General features: G+C 44.4%; 1 protein-coding gene and 1 long non-coding RNA gene across 9 annotated transcripts in view; one reads left to right on the forward strand and one right to left on the reverse strand.

The window, feature by feature from the left end:
- Nucleotides 1-19,736, reverse strand: part of LRRTM4 (leucine rich repeat transmembrane neuronal 4) — a 308,260-nt gene that overhangs the window by 3,014 nt on the left and 285,510 nt on the right. The gene's annotated exons all lie outside the window — the stretch shown is intronic.
- On the forward strand, nt 6,467-12,313 carry LOC135576352 (uncharacterized). Its single transcript, XR_010468055.1, has 2 exons — nt 6,467-6,983; nt 10,143-12,313. It is a non-coding gene; the product is annotated as an uncharacterized LOC135576352 (long non-coding RNA).

Below are 19,736 nucleotides of genomic sequence, written 5' to 3' on the forward strand. Positions count from 1 at the left end.
TCAGGATCTCAACAACAACCCTGAATGGTGGGTAAACACTCTGCTTTTTCAACTCTTTCACAGTAGTTCTATAGAATCTCTCGCTTGTTCAGACAACCTGAAATTCAGGCTAAGGTTTGACACTTGTCTACCAAGTAATGGCAAGAGGATTAACAGAAAACCAAGTTCTTCGTGTTGACCTCAACTCCTGCTTCAGCGTTTCCTTCTGTACTCGCAGCAACAGTCTCATTGCAGGGGAGACTTGTTGCGGATCAGACAGAGATTAACTCTCTGTCTCGCTCAGAATCACTTGCAGTTCAGCAAAATCTCATGGCTAGCAGTCCCGGGTTGAAATAATTTCCTGGCGAACCGTTAAATCAGATTTTGGAAAGGCAGGATTGCAGAACAGATCTAGTTCATGGCGGAAATATTACGAGTTTCTTTCTTTCTACTCGGTTTTGAAGAAAGATCTCGTACCACCCATTAACCCGCAGAGAAGGCAGTTCTTCCTTGGGAAACATGAATGGCTGTGGATGTCTAAGCGACTCATGGGACCAGAATTAGCAGCCAGTGGACAATAGTATAATATTCTGCAAAGCAAAACTAAAGCATGAACCTTATCTGGTTTCACATTTGCTGGTAGTCTATGATCCAGGTAAAGTGATTTATGTGTAAATACTTGCCTAGTTAATGATGACATGATTAAATTACACGCAACTTTAGAAGTCGTCCATAAGGAGTGGAAACTCGGAGTTACAAAATACAGAAGCTATGTTTTCTCATTAGTGCTAATATTTAGTCTCATAACACCACGACTCCATCACTGAATTAGCATCATAGCTTTAGATAAATCAAATTCCGAGTTCATTTTAAACCCTAGCATAATTTAGAGTAAAAATAAGCAAGATATACTACCATAGCGATAGATTCATCAGGCAGATATAGCCGGTATAAACAATTTCAGCGGATTCCACGCTGCTGCAAACTCACAGTTAACAACGCTGGAACATCCTTTTGGAGCCGGCTCAGAAGAACGTTCCTATTCAGGAAAATTCACAACCATCCACTTCCGATTAAACCCATTGAAAGGAACAAACGCAGACACCAAAGTCAGCTCTGCAATACGAATGGGTACGTGTCGTCTTCTGTTTCCAACTGGAGCGAACACAAAAGCGCCTGGCTGTGTTTTAAAATAAGCCTCTTGTTCTGACATGAGTGGTTCCTGAGGTAATTCTCATATTGACAAAAAGAAAAACCAAACCTCATTTGTTAAGAAATGGAGAACTCAGGAGCCTGAGTGCTGTGTCACTGGGTGGTACGAGGTTTTGACAAGCTCCATTTTTGCTGAGGTTGTCTGTGCGACATCTGAGCTGATCAGGAAACCCCTCAACTTGATTTTCATGTGAAGGTCTTCAAAAACCCCTTTAATTAGCGCAGGATTTCTAAGAAGCACAGATCCCACCTGGGGTTGGGGGGCTGATGTTACGCATGAAGCGTCGAGCAAGACTCTTCTGGTCCCACAACCAATTTCCTGCAATTTCATGTTCAATTTCCTTCCCACTCCAGACAAACCACTTTTTGCCTCCTCTATTTCCCACCAAATCAGATTAACGGTCTATGCAGCTCCCGCGGGGAGACCAGATAGACAAGACAGAGCTTCAGGCTGTAGCTATAGGTCCCACCCCACGTGGTGTGAGCTGAAAATCAGCCACGTCGCAACGAGAACCCCAAATCCACATCTACCGGTTCTCCCCAAGAAATTGAGGACATGCTGCTAAACATACACAGGGGACTGATGCTCCACAGGGATGCGACTCCATCTCTTGCACACACACATAGAAAACTGCCTATTTCTTAAGTCAAAGTGCTGTACCATCTATGTTTTTCTTCTCAATAAAGCCCAATATCTGCTTTGATCCTACCTCTGCAGTCTTTTCCCTTGTCTTATGTTATGTGATAGTCCCACGAACTGGTCTTAGGAGCATTGTCCATCCATTTAGAGCTGGATCTATCAGTCCAGCGGCTTTGTGGCTAATGCAGAGTCACTGAATCACGCTGGCGAACATGATTTGGACCAAACCAGACCAGATGTGGACCAGACCGTTCCTCAGCAAAACACGCAATGAGTGGCCCCAACAAAGCTGGGCCTACCAGAGCTGAGGATTAAATCAAGGTCTTTAGAAGCAGGGCTGACATCTTCTGAAGGATGGAGGGGTTGGAGGAGGATGCAGGATGACTCCTTCAATACACAGAAGCTTTTTCTTTGCCAAAAATTAACCTGGAAATAAAAAGTTGTGGCTGGCAGGTTTCAGACCATTTCCTAGTAAAAAAAGATGCTGGTATCAGTAGAAATTTGGAGCCTAAATACTACAAATCACTGACAGGTGGGTCATTCATCTTACTCAATTCTTGTCTTCCTGGCTGGGAAAATGAGATCCCCAAATCGACGCGGACTGTCAGAAGAGAGGTCTTACTATGAAAAATCTGAGAGTTATAGAACCATTTTGGCTGGGAAAGACATTTAAGGTCATTGTGTCCAACTCTTAAGCCAGGACTGCCAAGTCCACCGCTAAACTGGAGGCGCAGGGCAGATTATGGTTTCACGTCCTATTGAAGGTCCATTTACAGCTCATAAAAAGTTAACTGATAATTAATAAGTACAGGAATTGAACAAACATCACTGTATTAGATACGATTATAAGCATATTAACCTTATAAATTATATGCTGTGTTCATAAGAAGCTTATGGGACTATATAATACTCTACAAAATTGATTGAATTAATATAAAACAAAGTATATCTATTAATTTCTTATGTGGCATCTTCACCAACTTCTTAGACCATCTCTGAGCTATACAGAGTATACCATAAAGCCAAAATTTTATGATTTATTGGGTCATGTTTTAAACCCCATCACCCGTCAGTTCTGCTGACACTGTGAACTGGATTTTAAGCTACAGAGAACTTCCTAATCCTTCTCTCTCCTACCACACAAACTCCTTTCCCTTTAAAACCAAACCTCTCCATGGACAGTTTAACTAAGCGTGTTTTTCTAGAGATCAAGAGAAGAAATCACGCGCACCCCACTGCTCCCTCTATGGGCCAATTTGATCTTTCAATCAGCAAATGCAAAGCTCTCCCTGAAGGAAACTCCTGGAAAGAAGAAAAGTCTTCCAAGCCTTGTTATTGTTCCTTGGGCAAAATATTTCTTTTCAATTGCTTTCTCTGGTTTTATGGGGTATCTGGCTCCTGACAAAAAGGTCCACTGATGAAAATCTTCAAGCGAGATTCACAGTCGCCTTCGATTTTCCGCTCTGGAGATCCGATAAAATAAACAAACTATTCAGATATTCTCATTGGAAAGCCATTAATATTGCTTTCAGCGCTATTAGGATAATTTCCTATAGAATTCAATAGGAATGGAAGCCTGGTGGGTCAAAAAAAGCTTTTACGTTGCGTGGGGACAGAAGATGAGTTTTCAAAAGCGATGCGGAATGTTGTAGTAGTACCTATCTAGACGCAAAGAAACCCTTTGGGTGCCTCTCCCCATCTTTGGGTGCCTAAATACATATATTTTCCAAAATGCTGTATTTTTTAAGGCAACTCAGTAGTTATTTAATACTTTAACAAGCTATATTCTCCCCGGGAACTTCTGCTCCCTCCGCACCATGTTAAGAGCTGCAAAGCGTAGATCGTTTGTACTTCATCTGTCAGGACGAGTCAAAGGTCCGTTGGCCGAGTCTCCAAGGGATGGAGAAGAAAGAGCAGAGCACAGGTCAATGATGGGGTAATAACGTCGGCAGAGCATCCTCCTGACCTCCAAGGCGCTAAATTCCCAGCATTTCGGGCCTGAAATACCACAGATTGGAACATTCCCATGTATTTCAGAGCATCCTCACGCACCCCGGGTCCAGAGCGATACTAGGGACATGAAACACGTTGTGTCTGTCAAAAAGAAATCCTGACGCTAAGGGAAATGTGGAGTTTTTTAGATGGTAACGCGCTCCATCCATTACTCACAATAAATACGTACAGTATTTGATATGAACATCTGATAATGTTGCTGCCACTGTGACAAATGAAGGTGCTGGAGAATGAGTGAAATAAGTCTTTGTCTCATATTAAAATACGGCTTTTCATTAGATCTGCTTAGAATTTATAGGGTGCAAAACAGCTATCCAGAAATTAATGGCTTCTCTGAAGATTTTTAAATGCTGTTCGAAGCTGTACATGGGTTTTGTACATCAAGATACCAGAAATATACTTCCTAAAGCTCAATTTTTGCACAATATTTTGTTCTCAAGACATGAGGATGTATAACCAAGGCAACATGATGGCTCATGACTAAAACCCACAGCAGTGCCAGAAGAAAGGGGATACCGGGTGTCTTATCAGACTGATAAAAGAAATAGAAGGTTTTCCTTCTATGTCACCTAGTTATACTGTACCCAAACAGTTTTGTCTGGAATCAGATGACAGACTAACTCATTTTTGCCCCAAAAAACGCTTAGAGCCACATTTATAATTGTGACTAATTCCATTTAATATGGCGATATTAAATACACAGACGGCATCCAGCCCTGCATTGCCAACAAGCTACAACATGAGAGTCCTCTTCTGCCATCATTTAAAATCCAATGCTCAACTTTATGGCATTCACCTATGAGAGGAGACAATTTGTTTTATTTTTCAGACATCTCAAGACAATTTGAAGGTGTCCTTGACAGAAAATGGGTGCAAAGAATAACTGGCAGAAAAGAAGAAAGAAAAGAGATGCTCGTGGTACTGTGGTTTCAGTGGATCAGATGGTCCCCATCAGACCATCAACATCCAGAGCTGCTCGACGGGATTGTCTTAAACGACAAGGAGAGGAGCGAGCAAAGCATTGTGACTGTAAACTGAGCACGAGTTCAAGGATTTATTCATTTCTCCCGAGAGAACAGTGAGATAAATTCACTCCAGTAAGAGAGAAGAAAGAAACCGCTGGCACTACAGACCTTCTCGGACACGGGAGGGAGCTCCTATTATAGCGAATGTCTCAGCAGGATTCTATTCATGAGAAATTACAAGATTTTAATTGCCTCCGCTGTCTCCCAGCAGAGGAATCGGTGTGGACGGTGCCGCAAACGTGCTGGCGAGACCATTAATCCGGTTGCAGAAGGGATGGGTTTCTCCTCCCGATGTGACTGTGTCACCTCCACGGGCACCGATGGGAACAGGTACTGATATGGGATTCATATCAGGGCGAGGATTTATAATCCCCATCTTCCCAGAAATGCTCAGGAACTGTCTCTGCATCTCACAGGGTAGCGCAGGGCAGAGCCGGAGGGAAATGGTTCATTTAGGTTGAGGCAATAGAAGAATTTTGGAGAATTTGAGGAATTGGCAGGAGGGTGCCCAGCTATAAATATATTACCAGTAGGTTCAGCTGTGTCGTTCACCTCCCACCAAACTGCGTCCAAACAAGGTGCTACAGAATAATAAGAGGACTTTAATTAAAGCTCATAAAACACTTTAAGACCCTTGAATTGCTCCAACCCACTGCATTCCCAAACGCATTCTGCCCGTGTTCACCTTTGAGTGTGTGATGTGCAAAGGAGGGAGGACCAGCAGCAGCGTTCCTGCTTTTTGGAATAGAACCGGCAAACGGGGGGGACGGAGAAGGCAGGGGAGGGATTGGCACAGCATTAGGAAATTAATAACAAACATGGGTTCATGCTTCAGTCATGTTCTAGAGAATCTTTGTACATCAGAGATTAAGCAGAAAATGAATGCAAGACTGGCCAGCATTGCAGGCAAGGGCATTTCACAATGACAGCATTATTTTTTAATAGTCTACAGGGAACAAATGACTTTTTCATTCCTCTGGGCAAGTTTTGTAATATGCAGGGAAATCATCAGGAAAGACATACTCGGGATCCCTGAGAAAACCGGGAGAAAGTTGGGTTACAAAATATCCTTGGCTTAGCAACCTTTGCTGCCACAAAACCACGCGGATCCATTCAATTACTCCGTGAAAGCAAAAAGAATGGAAAGAATTACTGAACAACAGTAGTTTAATGACACTTGTAAAGCAGAAAGGAATGTCTGGATGACATTCAAAAAACCAAAAATCCAAACATACCACATGCTGAATCCTCAAAACAGCCGCTGTGTAACATGAGAGCGCAGCAACTCCGCAGAAAAACCAGCCAGAAACTAAGGTTGAGTGGTCAACCCACTGAAAACTGGCACAAACGACATGGTCAAGATGATGAAGAAGCAGATGACAGATACTCCAAGCTGTTTTTTCTCTGGGGAGATGCAAATGAGCGAGTTGTGTTAATTGTGTCCCATTTTAAGTGCCAGGGAGCCGGTGCGACGGAGGGTTGGGCAGGAGCAGCTTGGGGAGGTCTCTATGTCAACATCACCATCCTCCCCTTCCAAACAGCTGCCAAGAGCCACAGCTGGAATTACCGGCAAAGCGCTCGTGATGTGTAAATCTGAGACGGGCTCTGAAAAACAAAAAGCGTCCAGACACATTCAAACAGAAATAAAGCGCTTTGGTGGAGCACTGTTGAATCCGGCCAGGAGAGGGCTGTCGAGTACACGGACTCTGCTTCCTGGAGCTGTTTAATATTTGCTCTGTACAGACTCTGGCATTTCAGGAAAGCCAAACGAAGCGGTTTCGTACTTATTCTGACGCAACCAACATTAATAAGCAAAAATAGTCATTGCCGCCTTGCACCATTGCTGTGCTCGAGCACAGCGGTAGCGACAGAGTGTAAATGAAAAGAATTGGGTTCAAAGAATCCTGCTGGAGAAGAAAATCTGCCCTGTGAGCGAGATTTTTGGAAACCAAAGGAGCTGCTGTTAGAAATACCCGCGGCTCATGTCGACAAGAGGCGGGATGCCCGAACAATCACTCAACCAGCCAAAAGGCTTTCGGCTACTTGGAGTTTTATGTAAACTTGTCCTGTTTGGCAAAGGTAACACCGGTGTGTCAGAAGGGATCAGCAAAGAGGTAAGGGATTCAGCTTTTTCTGAGGGTGGTATTACTTTGGTGCATGGGATCTTTCCCTTTGATGGGTCTATACAATCACACAGAATAAACACTCAACATCTTCATCTGTGAGACCCAGGTGATATCACCACCAGATCCCCAACCACACAAGGGTGAAACGGACTGGGAGAAGAAATACGAAGAGATAAAGAAGTCTCTCAACATGCAAAATCTGTTGTTTATTTGCAGTGCCTCGAGGCCTCGACCAAAAATGCGACCGCGCCGTGGTAACCAATGCTCATGTGTTTAGTAAGTCCTTGCCCTGAAGAGCTTGTACTCCAGACAGGCGTGACAGATGAAGGGTGGGAGAAAGGAAAATAGCAACCGAGGTCTCTCAAGTGATGCGCAGACTGAGGGACAGATTTTTCCACGAGCTAAATACATGAATACAGATCTTTTATCCCCAAATGACTTCCCTCGTCATGCGGCCGCTGTGACTGTGTGTATTTGTAAGCAATACAGCTCAGTATGAGCAAATCTGCAGAGCGCAGGGGTTGGTGTTGAGTACACAGCGTCCACAACATACACACTGCAGAGGATTTACAGCAAACTACCTCCAGGCTGGTCCCATAAACCCTCAGAGCGGATCCAGTTCAGCTTCAGCACAAAAGGATTCAGTCTCTGTTCTCTGTGGCTGCGCTGAAGCACATTAAGGGGGGACAATCTTGAGACTCGTGTCAAAAGTACAATCCTGATCTGAACTAAACCACCAATGTATTAATAAATTATTAATAAATACATCCTTTGGGGACCAGAGAAGTGATTCAGCTCTCTAATATCCCAAGACAGCACAACAGAACTCAAACCTTCCAGTTTAAGGGTGGTTTTTTCCTTCGACATCCACAATTTAAGCTGATGCTGCAGACCTCCACATAAAGGCTTTGCCTACTGCTATTTTTAAGAGCCCTCTCTCCTTTGGCGCAGTTAATCCGAGATCAACAAAGCCTCCGCAGAGCTGAGCGCTTGCAGAGCCGGATGCTCACACACTGGGTTTCTTCGACAGGCAGCGCACAGCCATCTCGCTGCATCCCGCAACGCCAAGACAACAGCTCTTTGCAGAAGCCCCCCAAATTGGATCTGTGGCCCAAAAAGATGAAGATAACCCGTGCGAAGCAGAGCCCCGCACGCACCTCTGGTGGGGAACCGGGGGCTGTTCAGAGCCCTCTGCTCCTTTCCTGTCTCTTCACTCCAAACTCGAAAGAGAACAAAGGAGACATTGTGACTCCAGGCCACTTCTCCGCCGGAGAGACAGAAAGAGGAAGGCTGAAATAAATGATCCCGCAGTAACTGCGGCAGGAAAGAGAGAAAAGATTGTGGAAAAGAGGCTGGATCTCTATTGCACTGGGGCTTCTCAAGAGCACAGCGCCTGCTCTCCAGGACACGCGCTGCACCGGGGGCTTGCGCCACCCTCAGAACCTCGAGGAGCAGAAGGGCATCGGATCAAATAACGCTGTCCACAGGGTCTCCGGAAAGCAAAGCGAATCATAATATCTCTGAGAAGGTTTTCATTCTCTCCAGGGACCAGAGAAGCTTCCTGAAATACAGAGCAGACTGTTTAAGGTACACTCTTCATCTTCCGTCTGCCCCGAAACAAGGATGGAGCAAATGAGGGATAGCAATAGGTGTATGAAGATGAATGTGGAATGCAAGAAAGGCAATTTATCTCAATGATCTGAGCTCTGTAAAAAAGAGTTTAAAGCACTGGCCATTTCTCCATATCCTTTAACATTATACATAGCAGTGTTTTTCAATCACTAACAGAATGGGTTCATGAGATTACTGGGTATTTCAGGAGCCATATGATCCCCCATCCTCTTCACAACGGTGGAATAGTTCAGGTCTGGCAACCAGAAATAATTCAGATTTGGACGATACGACATCTAATGCATAGGTATCTTCCACAGAGTGAAATGTGGATAATAATCCTAATAAGCCGTGATCCACAGCAAGGGCCCTGCAGTCCCACCCGGTCTCTGTGAAACCGCAAACCGTTAGGTACCAACATCAAAGGGTTTAACAAAGACTGATACGACTATTCCTACCAAAAAGAAAAGGAAACAGAGATGAGCTGAAGCTGTTAGTCCCCCATCAGATAACTGGCTCTGGATCTTTGGTCTCTAAGGTAACTCCACCTGAGAGTTGCCTCCCAATTTAACAACTAGTATCAGTTCTATCTATCCATCTATCTATCCATCTATCTATCTATCTATCTATCTATCTACCATCATAATTTACTGCATCTTAACGCACCCCCGTGCTTGCTTATCGCTATATTCTTCAAACAAAGCAAGTAGTGAGTTTTCAACACTAATTAACCATTCAGATGGAGTTTCTGGTTGCTGTTTCTCACTGGTTTTTGGCACTGTTTCCCTGGGGTCTCACTTCTGCCAGAATATTCCTTGCGGCCTTTACTGCTCTGCTGCATCTTGCCTGGCCCCAATGATGAAGATCAAGGGCCATTAAATCAACTAGAGATGATCTTCCAATCCAGCAAAGTGAAGCTATGATATTACTTCTGCAGCCCTTTTATTTCATCTCCATCACGTTCAACCGGTTCTACCCTTTCTCAAACCGACAGGACTTTCCTATGAGGTGCTCTACGTGTTGTGGTGACCGCCTCTTCCTTAACCGCGGCTCCACATGCTGCGATCTCAGCAAAGCTCACGGCACCTCCTATAACCCACCAATAATCACAACACTTAACAGAAGGGACACAAACAATAGGGTTCTTGGGGAAAACTGAATCCTCTGGGTGCCACATACCAAGCACAGGCTTTTTCTTTGGCCTGTGTGTTCTCCCGCTCATATAAACAAAAATATGGGAAGGTTGCTTAATTATCCATTAGTTCCCCAGGAATTAGATCGTTCCCCTCTCTATTCTTTACCCTGGAATAAAGCACTTGCATCAAAACACAAAACAACGAGAAAGACCAACATAGATGGTGATTATAACCAGCTACTCACTGCCTTGACACAATACTCGCTGCTCCGAGGAGGAGCATCAGAACCTTCATCTCGTTATAAACAATTAATGGAGGTAAGACGGGGTACGAGGACCATAGTAGTGGTTGCCAGCTGGACAAACGTTGACGTGGTTGCCCTTTTTATTTTATCCTACAGGTATATAGTAAGACCACCTTCAAAACCTTAGGACGACGTAGCACAATGCGGCGCAGCCTCTTCCTATCGCCACGGAAGAAAAGAAAGTGCCATTGTCAGAGCGCTGTGGCCTTTGAAAGCAGAACAGCTCAGCCATCAAAGCTCCCAGCACTCCTCCGCAATCGCTATTCACTGCGGCTTCGTGGGCAGGAACTAAACCAGTTTTATGAAGTTCTAAGGGGAGGGGGAAAAAAGAAATTAGCTCCTGAAAATGAGTCTCTTGTAGTAAGTGCTGCAAATAATGAACAGCTGCAGCGTTTCCTTTGGAAGGTGAAACGAAGGAAACGCAGCCTTAATGGGCATTTAAAGCGGGAACGGGTCAGTCTCCACGATGTTTATTGGGCATAATGGAAGCATTCGGTTGTCAAAGGAAGCATTAAAAAAAAATGGACAGAGGTAGGTAGGACGCATTATTTAAACACATATTTATCCATCAGAAAGAAAACGGCTGCAGATTAGAGGCGAGTGAGATCAACCGCAGCTCAGTTGTAGCCTTGACCATATGGTTTGGTCTTGCAAATCAATAAACTACCTGTTTTTTCCTGTTACCCTTCATTCTTCCCTTCAAGGGACTGGTCCTCATCCTTTTCCTTCATTATCAAGCCAATGGGTGCTTCATTCCAGAAAACCTTGGTTTCCAGGTCATCTCTACACCTTTTGCTGCAGCACACTCCGCCCGGCCTGCTCTCCATTTATTAATGCTCCGATATTCCTTTTTCCAACAAGTTCCACCCAAAATATCTGGAAAAACAACCACTCAAACTGAACTGCAGCCTGAGCCTACTTAAAATATAACCTTCCCTTTCTCTTATATACAGTTGCTACAACTTTATGATTTTGGGGAAGAGAAGTTTACAACACAACAAAATAATAAACATTAGGATTTGACGCCAATTTGGGACAGAACAGAAGGACCAACATGTATAAAACACCTTATCAGACAGACCCTATTACTGCAGGCTAAATGCTGCACAAATAGACAAGTGCATTAGGTAGAAACGACAACAGGCAAATACATGGAAAAGCACATTTGTTACATTTCTGGCTGTGCACCAAGGGAGGGGAGGGACCGTTGACCATTAACTCATGTATATCCATGGAATTGCCTGGTTTGTTGGAATCGTGGTTACGCTGTTTAGGTCAAGCTCAGCAAAGCCCAGATTGGGTGCTCTGAACACCAAGGCCGCCACGTCAGAGCTCTGATCCAAGCTTGAGACCTCCGAGTAATACAAACCAATTAATTCTGGTCCTGTTGAAGACTAATAGAACCTGTGCGATCGATGTGCTGGGCAACGGGATGCCCTCTCAGGCAAGAAACAAGAACAAATTACTTTTCCCTTTCATTTGACGGAAATCAGACCCTTCAAGGAGAGGTAAATGTAATTATCAAGCTACAGTCTCTCCTGTTCTGACAAGCTGTGCTTTACCCAACCCAGATGGGAGGCAAGATCCTTATTGTGCGACAGCGCGACCTTCACGCTTCCCAGAACCGGAATATTCATTTGATGAGCAACCTTAACGATGGGATACGACAGAAACTTCTCTTCCCCCTGCCCATTTATATGCTCTCAGAAGCCAGGATTAATTGTCAATATATTTTGTATAAAAACAGCAGTCCAAAAACGCATCCAGGGAAACCGTGTCCCATCCAGCGTTCCCTAGGGAAACAAACTACTGCAAATATCTCCTGTCCCTGACTCACTTTGTGTCTCTGTTTACGCCGATATAATTAGTACAGTTGTGGAACCAGAGTTCTGTTGTCTAGCAAACTCACTCCACGGTGATTTTAGCCTGTGCTGGATTATTTTGACTCCACAAACCCCAATCTAAGCAGCGTGTGGAGTCAACAGCAAGATGATGGAGCCTCCGTCTTCTCAAACCCTACAGAAAACATGCTGCTGTTGAAATCTGGTTTTGCATGGACTTTTTGATGGAGCTGGATAACGTGAGCTCACCCACAGTGAGAAACGCTGGGTAACCCTTCCCTGGCTACTTTGCAAGCGCATTTTATAACGTTAAGAGATTCCATCCCATGTGCCCCTTGGCCATCTCTCTTCTGAGCTGTGGGGTGCTGTCCATTCCATTCTGAATTCTATCTGTTAGAACCCTATTAAAAAATATAATAATAAAAATATATTGGCTACTTCTGTTATTCAACGACTGATCTAAGGAATAGGCGTTTCCATCGAACATCACTACTGATCTGCAGCTTGGACTGGATCCGGCAACTCCTTTCGACATACTTCATCCCACCTCGAGTCGGGTAATCCGTTTATCTTTAAATAAAGGAAAGTAGCGTCACTAAAGTAAATTGAGATAACACTTCCCGCAGCACGCAGACCTATTTCCACACGTAATATTAAACATGTGTTTACTAATTAAAACCAAACAAGCTCTGACAGCCCAATCTTTCGTGGCACTGAAAAAACGATTTATGTAATCCAACCCGTTTAACAGCAACTTTTTGGCACAGTGTGCTGAAAGAAGGCGGGAGATGCCCCTGTTCTTAAACCAACTTTGTACCATTTTATCTCAAACTACTAGTAATAGTTATTTGTTCCCCTTAATGAAAATCCACTACTTTAAATTTGTCCCTAAAAGTAATACTGGCTTTATTTTTGGAGGGGGGGAGGCAAAGGTGAATTTCTTTTTGTTTTGGTTGGTTTTTCCTCATAAGTCGTCAAACTTAATTGTATTCGAAACATATATACTAAATCCATGAAACTAGAAACAAATCGCATCTCCATATAAATCTGTAAAATGCACCTATACTACCCTACACACAGGTAGAAGGAAGGATATGGGGCTTATACTCCTTTTAGTGATGTTACTTCTGGTGATGGCAGTAGATTTACTCCTTCTTTCTATGAGTACCAAGAGGACTGTTATTCCTCTTTTGATTTGTACAGGGAAAACTGCAAGCAGCGTTAGGTTTCCATCAGGAAAATGCCATGTCTCGAGAAATCCAGTATTGATGGTAAGAAATGGTGTAACCAGTGAAAAAAGAGGCACTGCTATGAAATCTCTTTTCACTCACCACAACCAGCCTCATTGCGTTGCTTTGTTCTTTGCCATGGTAACATGATATTGCTTGCACAGAGCTGATTTTTAACATTGGTTTTTTAAATGCAAAAACATGTCGAAAGATTGTTCATTCTAAAAATAAACCAACAGTCCTTTATCTCAGAAGGCTGGTCATTCTAAACCCCAGTCCTTTACTATGGAACTACCGTGTCAGAATTTAGCTCATCTCCACCCTTTGCCTCCTATAATAATTTGATTCCCATTCATTTGTGTTCTTTTGATGTCATCAAACCCACTGAACCCAAGACACCCACCTGTCCTTTATCATTTTTAACCTCTATGTCCCCACAGCCGCCCTGTGTCCCCTCCCCACGTCTGTGTCCCCTCCCCACGTCTGTGTCTCCTCCCCACGTCTGTGTCCCCTCCCCACGTCTGTGTCCCCTCCCCACGTCTGTGTCCCCTTCCCCACGTCTGTGTCCCCTCCCCACGTCTGTGTCCCCTCCCCACGTCTGTGTCTCCTCCCCACGTCTGTGTCCCCTCCCCACGTCTGTGTCCCCTTCCCCACGTCTGTGTCCCCTCCCCACGTCTGTGTCCCCTTCCCACGTCTGTGTCCCCTTTCCCACGTCTGTGTCCCCTTCCCACGTCTGTGTCCCCTTCCCCACGTCTGTGTCCCCTTCCCACGTCTGTGTCCCCTTCCCACATCTGTGTCCCCAGGCCTTGATCCAAGCTCAAGAATGAGCAAAGTAACTCCAGCCCGAATGCCCTAAACAACCCTGGAAACAGCTCTGAGGTTTGAGATGGGCAGAATTTAATGCGAGTGGACCAGAAGTCACTTAAAGGCTTTCCAAAATTCGATATTCATGGATACCGCGCTTCTCAATCCGGCAGCAGCCCCAGCAGAGCAATGCAGCTCCTTGTATCTACATTTAGCTCATTTTAACATATAGATGGGAAATACATTTCTGGTTTTGAGGAAATAAAACCAAACTGTTCACTCATTGCAAACTGATGCCATTAGTAACTCTCCAGTGTAAATTTGACCAGCACAGAAAACCTTGCAGCAAAATCTTGTTTGGAATTTCAGAATGATTTTCTGAAAACTGAAAGGTGTTTTGCATCACAGTTTGTGCTCAAAACCGTTAAAGCGCTTAGTATCTCCCGCCTAAACCTGGCACTGTCTTAGACTTGATCTTAGACTCGATGCCTGTTCTGGGGCAGCACAATGAGCCGTTCTAAGCAGCAGGGACAGAAGAGATCGCTACAACTGTCTTACAGGTGTCAGGACCACATCGCCGAATCCAAAACCAGCGATAAACCACGGCATCCTCTATCACCAAGCACTTGTTCTCTAGGGTACGTTACCAAGGACGATAAGCTTGGGTCTCCAGCTCAGGCTGGTCTCACTCACCGTTTCCTACAAGCAGGTGCTCTAACTCCCCTCTCAAGCAAGTCTCTCACTGGGATTAGTGACTGTATTCCTGAAAAAGGGGTTATGTGAAGACTTTGTAAGAATATTCTGTAGTGTATAAACAGACCAAGATGAAAACCGCTACCTTCAACTGTTCTGCATCTTTGATTTTCTCCAGTAGAGGAGTCAAAGTACTACATTCCTACGATGGAGCTGTCAGACTTTTGCTGCCTGTTGAATGACCATCACATGGGTCACGTTACAAAGGCCGCAAATGTAAAACGCCCTGCTCCTGTCCAGCCCCACTCCTGAGGAAAGTGGCTCCACATTGAGGTTCGTGCCAACAGGAGCAAATAACACGCCTAGAAAGACGCAAGAAGCAAACCCAAGCGCAATTAAAGAAACCAGCGTGAGACCTTCACTTACGGCAAACATCGCTAAGTGAAACAGCAGCAGGCATCCCGCAACCCGGCGCCGAGTACAGCGACGAGCATCGGCCAATCTGTTAGCGAATTAATTCCGTTCTGCTCCTGCGAAGGCAAAACGACGCCGAGCGCAGGCGACTGCTGCCCCGACAGAGGCGGGCCCATTCTGCTCCCCGGCACGGCAGGAGCTGATGGGGGCGAATGGAGACCGTGGGGACGCGACTTCTCTGGCTGTTGGAAGCTGCTGCTTCACCGACGCGGCGCAATCGGCTTCTCCGGGTGATGCTGGAGCACGTGGAAGTGACAGGATGGTTCCCAGCGGAGCTGGGCTCCATCTGTGTCGGTCCATCACCGCATCTCACTAAACAGCACTTGGAGAAACAACGCACAGCTCTCGTTTAATTAAGTGAAGCCTCTTACGTTCATCTGCTCCCTAGATTTCACCTCCGAGGGCCTTTGCGAGCTTAGAAAAAGATACATAAAATGAAATCATTAAAGACCAATCTCCTCTATAGGAACTGCTGGCTGTGAGGGCCTAACTTGAAAAGCAGGTCTGTTTTTCAGAAAACGGATATTAATCTCTCTCAGTCGCGCTTCTGTCGTGCAGCTGGTGCCTGAAGGCCCCGAGTCACAAGTCACCGATAAAAACCCAACTCAAGAACTTTGTACAAGAAAAAGCAGCGGCTCTGCAGCGATGGATGGATTTCCTAAGCAGTGTTGCATAGACCACAAAAGGAAATTATTTCCAGAATTAAAACCACCTTGAAAGTTTAAAACTTGATCCTAGAATTTCTTATGAAAAAGTACAACCTTTTTAAATATGGAATTCTTGAAATAGTAAGCGCACTGAGTTGGACTCAATGATCCTTGTGGGTCCCTTCCAACTCAGGACATTCTGTGATTCTACATTTGAAGGTTTCTGTTTAATTTCTGCTTTCCCGCTTTGAACGAACAGTTTCTCATGGCAGCACTACCTAGAAATGGTGACGGGGCCTCAGGAGACCTGCCTGTGTGTCCAGTATTGCCGAGCAGCTTTGGACAGGTCGGTTCTTCCCCCTCTTTTTCAGTTCGGAGATTTTCAAAACAGCAATTTTTTACAGAGTGCTTTGGGATATGCAGGTGAGATGATACACATATATACATATATATATATATACACAGTCAGCAGAGCTGGCTGCCTGGAGACTGATATTCATGCAACGGGCACATCCCTCCATCCAACAATGGCTTCTCGACGAACAATCTCCCAACAACAACCACTTTGAGTATAATTAAGTAATTAATTATATTTTCTAATCTATTAAGCCGTGATTGCTTATCAAAGCATTCAGCTGGATCATTTTCCTCTTGTCATTTCCAATTAATTTTGCCTTTATTTTTTTTAAGCAAAGGAAAAAGTCTCTCAAACTTCATGGGCAATCAGGGCTTCAGCGGAGCAGAAAGAGTAGTTGCTATATGTTTTTTACAAGCTATATCTTACTAACAGAGAGTGATGGATCTATGATTCCATAGAGGTGAAGTACCTGAGTGCTAGAAAGTATGAAGTGCTTAATCTTTCGCATCAGTAAAAAACTCATCAAGCCAGTAATGCTTTTATGGCTCTACTAATCCCTGAAGCGACGCGGTTGCATTCGCCACGGTGCAGGATGAAACGCAGCAGCATGGGGTAATTAGCGCCATCAGGAATTAAACTCGTCTGGCATCACATCTGCAAATCGATACAGACTGATATGTGATGTTCCTAAGTGCTAACTAACCAAAATTTAAAAGACCGAGACGTCCTCAGACGGTTGAAATGCGCACAGTACCATCATGGGGTGACCTTGCTTCACACACCGCCGTCTTGATTGTTCAAAAGAGTTAAAACTCTGCAGTTTTAGCCCAAAACAAGGTGGTTAAAGTTATACTGAAGCTGGGAGAACAGGACTGGAAAATCACCCAGCTGGGTACTGATATATCACATAAAAAGTACAGTCAAATGGAATAAACCAGACAAAATTAACTGCATCCACTTCTGAGGATAATGATTTGAAAAGATGCTCCATAAAATAAAACGTAACGCTAATTATGCTTTTATGGAACATGATTATTTAGCCTTACTAGCTATAGGGAGTGGACCATCAAAGCAAATACTCACTGAAGACACAAGCTCTATTCCAAACCGGCGCTTTTCAGACCTTTTTGAGCTAGCTGCTATCAACCCTGATGCACCGTTGTGACATATTCACATCAGCTCAGCCACATTTGTAACCTCTTCTACCTGCGTGATTCCACAAATCATTTAGAAAGGCTATTGTGTAGCCCTGAATTTTCCATTCGGACCATTTCTACCCCTGGAAAAAGAAACACCAGGCAAAATATACAAAAGAGGGAGAACTTCAACATATTGAGAGGACAATGTTCCATTGAAACTCACCATTTCTACAAAAACCCAAGCCTTTCATAGGAACATGCTAGTCCTGATTGATTTCTTAACCAGTAAAGTGCAGAATTTTATTTCAATTATATGGTTTTGTTGTAGATACGAAGAAAAAGATACTTGCATTGGCTTTCTTGATATACTGAGTCAAAAACTCTAATTTCTTTTTAGGAGTCTCAGATCTTGCACATGGGAACAATCTTTCCCCTTAAGTGACAGTCACATTTTGGCTGCTAATGACACCGAGATTGGCCCCGTGCCATTCGCAAGAAAGGGATACAGAATATATACATCTTTTAAATTGCTTCTTCTAGGATCAACAGTGGAAACTTTACAATCGCAACAAAAAACTTCCTTAAGAAAACTAATCAAATCTATGTCTGAGATGGAACTTGGTGGAGAAATTCATTTCTCTGTCAATAGTATCTCTTATCTTCTCCTTGGGTCCTGAAAGTCACTCATTTAAAAACAGATATATAGACGTATTGCCTTTTTTGACTGCTGAAACAATGCGCTAGAAAGACAGTTAACCGCCTCTGGATAGTAAATAAATTTCCTGCCTTATTGAGTGAGGTGAATACAAAGAGATGAAGCACTAAATCCTGCCCGTGGCATGCCAGCAAAAATTATATCTAACTCAGCTCAAGTAATTGTTGTCTCAGAAATATTCTTATTAAATACATTGGGGAGGATTTGTGATAGTTATATGTGTCTGAATTCTTAAGCCTGGGTCTGGATCCAGAGTTTAAGATGTTCTAAAGAGGGGAATTTCAGCTGATGGCCTGAGCAGCTTCCAACGAGCAACGTCAGCATCGGAGCGAGAGAATCTGTGTGAGCAACTCGGGATGTATCACTTGAACTCTCCCAGGTCATTGTACAAGAGAAAGCAGTTTAAAAAACATGGTTTCAGAGAGTTATAATCCTAAGTGCTTTAAATAAATCATAATCACTTTGATACCTGGTATGTCTCTCTACAGATTGTTCCACTAGGCCTCTCCATCCTCAACATCTGCTGCCAGGCGCACACAAGACTCGCAGCTGCCTTGGACTATACGTATAAAGTAAAACCTGAAAACAGCAATAAATGAACAGAATAATGGTGGATTTTAGGTAGCTGCAAAATAGAACAGGCCCGACTCCAAGTGCATCCAGTCGTAACCAACACATCCTTCCTCCTCACCTCAGCCCATCGCCCGTTCTGCCGCTCCAGCGTGGCATTAAACAGCGCAACCTGATTTTTTCCCTTTTAAAAACAATATGTATTTATATATAAGCGCACACACACCATTTTGAAGAGACTGGACTTGCTCCTGGGACAACAGCGATGGGCTATTTGGATTTATGTCGCAGAATGGCAGAGTTTTTCAATCACATCAGCTAAGAGCTAGAGATAAGATAGGGCCCGAAAGGGAATTACATGGGATAGACCCGCTGTAATTTGGCTTTATGCCTGGGGAGGAAAAAATCAGAGGCAACCACAAAAAGCACTAGCGATTGTAAGATTTCATCCTTAAAACAACTTATTTACTGGGAGTCAAAATTGGGATAACGTTTCGAAAATCGACTCTGTGGCTTAAAAGCTCGAATCTGGTTGTCAGACCTGAGTTAAGCACTCAAACTCCAGCTTAAATTTTGAGTGCCCTGGAGCATGAAAGCAGCTGAGATTTTTAGGGTTTGGAGTTCAGAGTGGTTTTGGTTGTTTCTCACAAGGGAGGCTACGAACTGCCTGCGCCACATCTGGAAAGGAACGTTCATAATCCTGAACACTTTGAAACTTACGTTAGGAGAGAATTTCTAAAAGCTCGAGAGCTTTTCTTCCCAAAAATCTCTGACTTTTCTGAAACAGGCAGGGAAGAATTCTCATGGTAGAACCCGACAGAGCCCAACAGGGCCTGACAAAGACCGACTGGGCTCGACAAAGCCTGTCGGGGCCCAACAAAGCTTGACAGAGCCCAACAGGGCCCAACAAAGCCCGAGAGAACCTGATAGGGCCCAACAAAGCCCGACAGGGCCTGTCAAAGCCTGAGAGAGCCCAACAGGGCCCAACAAAGCCTGAGAGAGCCCAACAGGGCCCAACAAAGCCAGAGAGAGTCCAACACGGCCCAACAAAGCCTGAGAGAGCGCAACAGGGCCCAACAAAGCCTGAGAGAGCGCAACAGGGCCCAACAAAGCCTGAGAGAGCGCAACAGGGCCCAACAAAGCCCAACAGGGCCTGACAAAGCCCAACAGGGCCTCACAGGGCCCAACAAAGTTTGACAGAGCCTGACAGGGCCCAACAA

The sequence above is a fragment of the Columba livia genome, chromosome 25 (genome assembly GCF_036013475.1).
Source record: "Columba livia isolate bColLiv1 breed racing homer chromosome 25, bColLiv1.pat.W.v2, whole genome shotgun sequence".
Lineage (NCBI taxonomy): Eukaryota > Metazoa > Chordata > Aves > Columbiformes > Columbidae > Columba > Columba livia.